The sequence below is a fragment of the Parambassis ranga genome, chromosome 10, assembly GCF_900634625.1.
Source record: "Parambassis ranga chromosome 10, fParRan2.1, whole genome shotgun sequence".
Taxonomy (NCBI): domain Eukaryota; kingdom Metazoa; phylum Chordata; class Actinopteri; family Ambassidae; genus Parambassis; species Parambassis ranga.
In genome coordinates this window covers 24,069,385-24,079,659 of record NC_041031.1, presented here as the reverse complement: position 1 = coordinate 24,079,659, position 10,275 = coordinate 24,069,385, and positions in this window count along the sequence as shown.

Genomic DNA, 10,275 nt, shown 5'->3' with positions numbered 1-10,275 from the left:
CCGCTGCCGTGGGCCTTCTCCTCGGAGCGTCGCCGGCGCTCCTGGCTGAGGGCGCAGCGGGAGGACCGGCGAGGCGGCGGGAGGCAGATGCCTCCGACATCTGGGTGATGTCAGCGTGCTGTCAACACCTTGTTAGCGCGGCTGATGTGCAAACAGACAAACAGATCCGCAGCTGCAACATTCACCAGCAGCGCGGCATCAGAGCCGCCTTTATTCTGAAGGTTACATCCTGCACATCATTAATAATTAGTGCATCATAATCGGAGCCAAGTGATCCAAAGTCCAAGTCCTAAAACTGGAATTCCTCAGACTTTCCTTCTGACAGGTAGACCAGTAGAGTGTCACATGACGGATCATACCTTATATTTATATTTGGTGCTGTTTAGTTGGTTACATGTTGAGAGCAGCTGACTGACTCTTCGTCCTGGAATAAATCCTCCTCTGTGCCTGCATGTGGATGAACTGGGAGTTCAGGTGACCTCACAGTGCGATGGGCGGAGCCTCTACAGGGATTTAAACAGCTGACATCATGCAGGTCGTTCCATGTTTACTTCGTACCTTTGAAAAAGGGCATGTTGAGAAGTTCTTTAAGTCTGCTTCCTGTTTGCAGGTCAAAGGTCAGAGCTCATCATCGGTGACTCATGTCCGCCTCCACGCCGCTCACACAGATCCTCATTCTCTGTGATGACCTCCAGCTCAGTGAGGAGGTTCAGGCCCCGGCGGGGATGAGACGGTGGATCTGGAGCCAAGCGTTTCCTACACACCCACACCGCGGCGCCGCACCTCGGACCGCCACACAATGCACCACAGTGTGCTTCACACCGGGCAGGAGGCCGAGTGGGCTGACGTGGACGCCAGCCAGACCATCCGGAGAGTCCCAGCCGCTCCCCAACAGATACCAGAGTTTAAAAGACACAGTGTGTGTGTGTCCCTCTGATCTGCAGCTCCTAATCAGCTCCAAACACACTACATCCGCAGACACACAACTCACACTGCTGGGGGACTCTCTGAAGGTCACTTTCTCCACTACACTTCTGTAAGCACAACCAGAGAATGAAGATGGCCGCCACTGTCTCCACAGCCCTCGCCCGTACGAAGCCAGGCTGCATCTGCTTCTGATGACGTGGAGGCGAAGACCCGTCATCACGGTCCACATTAAGTCCTGAGCCTAGGAGCTCTCAGCCGTGGACAAATGGGCAAAACCAATTCCAGAAAAGGCAGCAGCTGCTGCCATGGTAACGGCAGCTGCAGCCATACAATAATAAGTCTCGCTGCCAGCAGGGGGAGACATTTAGAGCAGATGAGTCAGTCACTTGTTAATAGTGACACCTGTGGCTGTTCAGTGAACTGTCACAGCTGCCACCACAGCTGGAGGTCACTCAGACAAAGTCATTAGAGTGGGTTCATAAGGACGTCCACTGAAGGACAGTCTGAAGACGGACGGACTTTAACGGACTCTTGAATTCAGCAGGGTTCAGAAGCACAGCATAAACTTTCATTGTTATGCTGATGACACCCACCTCCACCTTTAAGACCTGAAGACACCGCCTCCACCTTTAAGACCTGAAGACACCACCTCCACCTTTAAGACCTGAAGACACCACCTCCACCTTTAAGACCTGAAGACACCGCCTCCACCTTTAAGACCAGAAGAAAAAACAATCAGCTAGCATTGTCGGCTGCTGTTCCAGCAGTCAGGGTGTAGCTTAGACAGCTAGCTGTAGCTGCAGAGCACTTATGATGTGTAGCTGACCTGATTAACAGGAGTGAACAGTCGGAGCGCAGGAAGCAGCTTGTTGCATTAGCATAGCTAACACAAGGCAGCAGGAGCATGAGCGTGACTTCCTGTCTTCGTAGGACACCCGTCCACAGGCCTGGCTGTTTCACAGAGCAAAGAAGAAAGTCTTCCTGGGAGGAGGCGCAGCATGAATATGGATGTTAGAGCTGCAGCAGGCTTATTTTGAAATGTATATCTGTTGGTTTTAATTGTGAGGAAACACATGAGAAGGTGTCGGGGCCAGATGTGACGGCGCCCGGCGAGCGAGGGCAATTTGCATTTCATTTTCAGGCTGTCGACAAGCCGGCGCCGCGCTGAGGTATTTCCTGTGAACACATCAGATGGCTCCTCCCACAGTAATTAGCTGCAGAGGCTGTAATTGGGCAGAATCGGTCTTACTAAGTGATTTCCTGACTGTCAAATTAATGTGAGTGATACTTTTCATTTAGTTAGCATCAAACAGCCCCGCACTCGGCCTCCATATGGGCGTCTGATGCAGCACTCGCCATTAAACCGCCGCGGCCAGATGTTCCTGCAGCCCCCGCCATTATCTATGCAAATTTATTCATTAAACAATTTAATTGTGTCAGTGATTGACAGGCGGCGGCGTGGTGACGGAGGAATGTTATGAAGCTAATAATCTGTTAGTCTTATTAACTCCCCGTGTCAGCAATATGGCTGTCAACATTTATGTGGATTAACCCTCCTAATGTGGCACACACACATCAGCTGCTCGCCATGACAACAGACGGCCTCACCGGTTGGTCGACACACTTCAGAACACACGCCGCAGTCAGCACACACACACACACACACACACACACACACACAGTAGATGATGTCATAACATGAGAACAAGGAGTTTTTGAAGTGAAAACTGACCCACGGTCAGGAATCATGGAGGACTCTCCTGGATGACATTGGGGGGGGGGACAGCAGACTGGATCCTGCAGGACCCCTCACTCTTTGTTTGGCTCCCCTCAGGTCAACGGCCCGCTGCCCTGATGCAGGACTCGGAGGAGAACCTTCGTTCCCAGAGCTGCTCCTCCACCATATTTTTTATCCATCCATTTTGAACCGCCTATCCGGGGCCGGGTCGCGGGGACAGCAGTCTAAGCGGGGACACCCAGACTTCCCTCTCACCGGACACTTCCTCCAGCTCGAGCTTGACGGGTTGATTGACACACATTCTGCACTCCTCAGCAGACAGGAAGCCATGATGGACTCGCATGTGAGCAGCAGTCAGCAGGACTCCACGCCGCAGAGCACTGGTCATGTGACAGGAGGAGTTCAGAGGGTTAAACACGATGACCTCCTCCTGCTCCTCCCCCTCTTCTTCCAGTCAGGAGGTTGCCCTTGCCGGCAGGTGAGATGAGGCGAGTTAACGAGTTGCCGGCCCGCTGCTGTCCGTCACTCTCTTCTTCTGTGGCGTCTGACAGTCGAAGGCCGACCGCAGTATCTTATTCATGGAGTTTGGACAGGCGGTCTCAGGACGCCTCAGACCGCCTGCAGGACCCGTCACCTCCTGATCAGCTGCTGCATTATGACTTACTCTGAGGACGTCGTCGTGTTTTGTCTCCTGTCCACGTGTCCTCCTCAGACCTCTTCTGGTTCTCGTTGGATGTGAGGCCTCTGAGCGTTGTGTAGACGGCCTGTAGTTGTGTTGCAGTGTAATAATGGCCCCTCTGATGAAGTCTGAATGATATGAAGGTGATGAAATAAACATCAGGCCAGCGAGCGCTCGCAGGCTGCAGCAGGAGGAGCTGCTCATCAAAAATGAAACACAGAAACTGAGTCTGATCCTCCACACGCGCACGCCGGTTCCCCCGCCGGCCTTGATCCACCCGAACCTGCAGGCTGAAATGATTTAGACAAACGCACCCTCAGAGGGGTTCTGGGATACCGAGCCTCTCCAGGTCCGGACTCCGTGTTTGTTTCAGAGCGAGAGGAAAGTTAGTGAGTGTCCAGAGGAAAGAGGCAGAAAAATCCCATCTGCAGCCTCACACGTTAGCATAGCATACATGCTAAACTGATTCTACCACTGCAGGGACAGAATCATCCATCGAGCTCTGCAAGCTAACAAGCTGGAAGCCTGGTGTGTACTCTACAGGCTCCAAAGTTTGCTAAGTAGCTAGCTACACATGCTAGGTTAAAGCGGTGTAGACATTATTATGAAAGTTTACACAGTGAAAGTACAGGTTTACATTAAACGTTAGCACATTAGCAGACTGCGTGCTAACTCTTAGCCTAACTGAATAATAATGATATTAAAGCTGTGTAATGTTTACATGCTGTTTATATGTTTAAAGGTTCATCAACTAAAGTTAGATTCAGCTGTTTCTGACAGCGTGTGTGTGTGTGTGTGTGTGTGTGCGCGCGTGTGTGTGTGTGGGTTTAGCCTAGCTTAGCACTCAGAGTGGAGGTTCTGCTTTTTCCAGCCACAGAGGAGCCGATGATGGAGGGACAGCTGATAAACAAAAGGTCAGAGAAGACGAGGGGCCGTGCTGCTTAAAGGACAGCAGATGGCAGGAGTGCATGCTGGGAGTTGAAGTTCAGGATCATGTCAGGTCCCAAGGTGAGGGTCAGGGGAGAGATGAGGCTGGTAATGTGACTCCAGCTCTGACTGATGAAGGGTCCCTCAGCTGGATGAACACCCACATCCTGAAGTCCTTTAAAGTCTGCATTCAGCCAGCAATTAGACCGAGCCCGGGGCCGGTCCCAGGTCAGAGCCAGGTTCACAGAGGAGAAACCACCAGAGAAGAAGAGTGATCGGAATACAGGCACACACACAGACACACAGACACACACAGACACACAGACACACACAGACACACAGACACACACAGACACACACACACAGACACACACACACACAGACACACACACACAGACACACACACACACACACACAGACACACACACACAGACACACACACACACACACACACACACACAGACACACACACACAGACACACACACACACACACAACACAGACACACACCACCCACACCACAACACACACAACCACACACAGACAGACACACACAGACACACAGACACACACACACACACACACAGACACACACACACAGACACACACAGACACAAACACACACAACACACACACAGACACACACACAGACACACACACAGACACACCACACAGACACACACACACAGACACACACAGACACACAGACACACAGACACACACAGACACACACACAGACACACACAGACACACACAGACACACACACAGACACACACACAGACACACACACAGACACACACAGACACACAGACACACAGACACACACAGACACACACAGACACACACAGACACACACACAGACAGACACACACAGACACACACAGACACACACACAGACACACACAGACACACACAGAAACACACAGACACACACACACAGACACACACACAGACACACACAGAGACACACACAGAGACACACACACAGACACACAAACGGACAGACACACAAACAGACACACACACACACACACACAGACACACAAACGGACAGACACACAAACAGACACACAAACAGACAGACACACACACAGACACACACACAGACACACACAGACACACACAGCTCTGCCTGTGAGGCTCATTGTGAGATAACACACCCACTGCTGTTCCCCAATGAGAACTAACTTTAGCATTTATCCAACACACACAATCATGCTTGTATGTGTGTGTGTCTGTGTGTGTGTGTGTGTCTGTGTGTGTGTGTGTTACGACCTCTGGCAGCCAAAGGTGCAGGTGATTTTTTGAATGCTGACTCTATGTTTTTATCTGATTATAGATTATCATAATCAAGTCTCTGTAGGAGGACCACAAAGACACACTACTGTGAGACAAGCTGTGAGACACAACCTGCTGCAACAATAGAATAAAGTAGAAACACTTCATTCATCCCAAGCAACAAAAGGGTTAAAACACTCACACAAAGTGAGGACAAGGAGGGGACAGATGATAAAAGACAAGAAGAGACCACAAAGAAGCCAAACTACAAAACAGAGTCTATCACTAATGGATCCTGTGTGTTCTTTAAAACATGGAGTCAAACAGCAGCACAGACTGATCTGAACACATTCAGCCAGACGGCGCTGCGTTCAGGGCCCGTCAGAGCCGACAGCGACCGGCACACAGCGGCGTCCAATCAGACATCAGCGGCTGCAGGACGAGCGGGAACGACAGCAGCTCACACACACCTCCCTCCCCCGAGGCCCAGCTCGTATTATCAGCAGTAAACACACACACACACACACACACACGCACACACGCACACACACACACACACACTTCTTCAGCTCTGATACACAGCATCACTCTGACACCTGTGCCTAACATGTGGAACTTAATGTCTTTTCATTCGCCGTTTGTTTCCTCCTAAACAAGGTGCAGCGCCCACCGGGACCCCGCCTGCTGGGACCCCCCCTGTTGGGACCCCAGCAGCAGCTGGAGGTTTACAGACAGGACACACAGCGCTGTGAGTCCACAACAAACACACACAGTGTGGTCGTCAGTTGGACTGAAGTGTTGAAGAGTGAAAACGTCTGCCTGCACCTCAGGATGGAATGATTGACAACACACCAATCACAGAGAGGATGAACCAAACACCACCTCATTTATACACAGACACACAACCACAGACACACAACCACAAAGACACACAACCACAACAAGTGTCCAACCACTGTCCAACCATTGCCCAACTACTGTCCAACAAGTGTCCAGCCACGGTCCAACAACTGTTCAACAAGTGTCTAACAACTGTCCAACCACTGCCCAACAACTGCCCAACAACTGTTCAACAACTGTCCAACCACTGTCCAACAACTGTCCAAAGTGCCCAACCAGTGTCCAACTGTCCAACAAGTGTCCAACCACTGTACAACAAGTGTCTAAAGTGTCCATCAAGTGTCCAACCACTGTCCAACAACTGTCCAACCACTGTCCAACCACTGTTCAACAACTGTTCAACAAGTGTCCAACCACTGTCCAACAAGTGTCCAACAACTGTCCAACAACTGTCCAACCACTGCCCAAAAACTGTCCAACCACTGTCCAACAACTGTCCAACCACTGCCCAACAACTGTCAACCACTGTCCAACAAGTGTCCAACAACTGTCGAACCACTGTCCAACAACTGTCCAACCACTGCCCAACCACTGTTCAACAACTGTTCAACAAGTGTCCAACCACTGTCCAACAACTGTCCAACCACTGTCCATGTGTGGCTGGCTCTAAGAGGACTCCAGAGCAGCGTGGCTGCAGTGAGAGTGGACCAACTGTCTGATCTGGACTGAGTCTGTGTGCAGATGAAGCGCTCACACACATTATTAAACACTGTGTCCATGACTCAGAGGTCAGAGGTTGACGAGGACGAGGACTGAAGCTTGTTCAGGCTGCTGTTCACTAACACCAAGCTGATCAATAGCTGATCAATAATCAGGCTGACTATGACCGGGGCCTGGTCTGTGTGGATACAGTTGTGTGGACGGCGGCTGGCTGTGTGCCGAGAGAAAACAAAAAATAATAAAAATGACAAACGCTGTAACGACCCCCGGCCACTCCCAGCATGCACTGCTGCCCTGCTTTATGTTTATTTATTGTGAGAGCTGGGAGGAGGAGGAGGCGGGGCCAGCTGACATGTTTACTGCGGCCCTTGTACCAGGAGCCACTGGGGGCCACAGGTGCAGAGTTTTACATGAGCAGAGATTTACAGTGAGGACAGGGACGTTTTATTTCATCGTCCTGCAGCTGGAGCCTCAAACTGTTCCTACTCTGGGTGCTGAGGACCCTGAACGCACCACTCCATGTCTGTCTCCATACATGGTCATAGACATCTGTCATGTGACTGCTGGTCACCTGTCAGTCAATGTGGAATAAACAGCTCTGAGTTTCATCCATGATGCATTCAGGGACCGTCGTAAATGAAGAAAACGGGCACATTTTGATCCACCCTCAGCCAATCAGGACAGAGCTGTGACATCACAGAGGTCATGTGACATGGGAACCTTTGGCTCAGGATGTGTACCCAGCATGCATCAGTGCTGCAGTGATTTGTTGGTGTTTGTTCTTCAGCGTTTCTCACCCCTCCCTCGCATTTCTGTCTGCTCCTCTTCCTCCCCCTTTCTCCACATTGGCTCCTCCCCTGTATCCTTTCCTCCCTCCTTTCCTCGGCTCCTTTCCTCTACTCCTCCCCTGCTCCTCTTCCTCCCTCCTTTCCTCGCCCCCCCCCCCTGCTCCTCTTCCTGTATCCTTTCCTCCCTCCTTTCCTCAGCCCCTCCCCTGCTCCTCTTCCTCCCTCCTTTCCTCCCTCCTTTCCTCGGCTCCTCCTCCTCCTCGTCTGTCTTCCTCTCAGCTTTGTGTTTTTCCTCTCTCTCCTTCTCTACATTTATATTTTCCCTCCCTCTCTCTTCCTTCCTCTTATAGTTGTATTTTCCCCCCTTCCTCCCCCGTCCTCCCCCTCCTCCCCCCTCACTCTTCACAAACACGCCTGTAACCATGCCCTTTCCCTCTTCAAACTAATTACCTCGGCTACCTTGTACCCGCCACCCCGCGGGACTCCAACAACTGTCAGACCAGTATTATTTTTGAAATTTAAACAATCATCTTACGTGCGCTGCTGCTAAGATCCTGGCCTTTTCGGCAGCTTCGACCTTCAGTAATTAATACCCCAGGGCCCATTATTGGCAAAGCCTTTATCCTCTGGGCCAAGAAGCCTCTAACCCGCTAATTACGGCCAAGCAGCTAATCTTCCAGCCGCCTGATTGACAGCTACACCTATTCTACTAATTGCCTGTTGCAGACAACACCTGGTGAACCGCGGCGCCGGGGGAGCGCGCTGGGCCCCGACAACGCCTACGGGTCCTGAGGGAGGCCAAACAAGTGAGGGAGGCTCTTTGTCTTTATGTGCGGGGGGAGGAGAGAGGAGGCAACCGGGTGTGTGTTTGTGTGTTTTTATCACAGGTATGGAGGGAGGGTGTGTGTCTGTGTGTGTGTGTTATAAAGACAATAAACACAGCGTGATGATGTGAACATTTCACTGCTGTGATTTATTCCGTCCTAAACAACCTGTCGGCGTCTCTGTGAGGACACCTGAGAGAAGTGGACATGTGGGACTTGGTGTTGACACATTTGTCTGTAAATGAACTTAAAGCGTCCACGGGACACTTCAGAGTCCACTGTTCCTGACCTGTGCTGTCCCTGCATGGACACCTGACGGCCCATTCTGAGTCCATTTCCTTTATTGTGGACATGGACAGCGAGACATTGTCCCATCGCGAGGACACAGAACAACCTGTCAGTGTCCCTGATGTCAGAGACTCTGACCTGCCTTCTGCCTGTGCGTGGTGCGGTTCAGTAACAGTGTTTAAATAAAGTTGTGTTGTTTCGAAGGACCTGCAGGACAAGCGTCCTCTTACAGCAGAGAACAGGAAGTGATCTGCCCGCTCTATGAGTAAAGGTTATGTGGCATTGGGATATCTGAGCGCCTGACAGCGGCAGCCATGTCTGACGGCGGTCAGGAGGGTTGGGGCGTGCTGTCAGCCCGCCTCCTTTTGATGGGCCGGCGGGGGGAGAAGCCGAGCGCTCTGAGCCTCAGCGTGGGGCATGAGTAGGACGGCGCCCACCCCCCCGGCCTGATGGGACCCGCGGCTCTGCAGTGTTGTGCAAATGTAAGCTGTCACCCCCGCGGCTCCTGACCTCAGCCCGGCTAGTGGGCCGATCGATTGATCTAAATAACATTATGACGTGATTAACATAAACGGCCGGTGGAGGGGCCGGCGGGCCCCGGCAGACCGACCACACGGCAGGCAGCAGCACGGCGGAGCGATGACACGGATCAGAGAGTCAGAAAATCCATGTGGACGCTGGGCTCACGCAGATTAATGAGGACAGATCATGTTTGTCCAAGCTTCATGTGACCAATGATTCATGACGTGAACATTAAAACACTTCCTGCTTCACCCCGAGGAAGAAGAAGAAGAAGAAGAAGAAGAAGAAGAGGAAGAAGAAGAAGAAGAAGAAGAAGAAGAAGAAGAAGAGGAAGAAGAAGAAGAAGTTCATATCTGCAGTCTGTGTTAATGCTGAAAGAGTCCTCTGTCCTCTGTCCCTGCAGTCTGTCCTCTGTCCTCTGCCCTGTGTCCCTGCAGTCTGTCCTCTGTCCCTGCAGACTGTCCCTGCCCTCAGTCCTCTGTTCCTGCAGTCTGTCCCCTGTCCTGTGTTCCTGCAGTCTGTCCTGTGTTCCTGCAGTCTGTCCTCTGTCCCTGCAGTCTGTCCTCTGTCCCTGTCCTCTGTCCCTGCAGTCTGTCCTCTGTCCCTGCAGTCTGTCCTCTGTCCCTGCAGTCTGTCCTCTGTCCCTGTCCTCTGTCCCTGCAGTCTGTCCTCTGTCCCTGCAGTCTGTCCTCCGTCCCTGCAGTCTGCTGCATGGACGCAGTGAAAGGACAGTGAAGGGGTGGA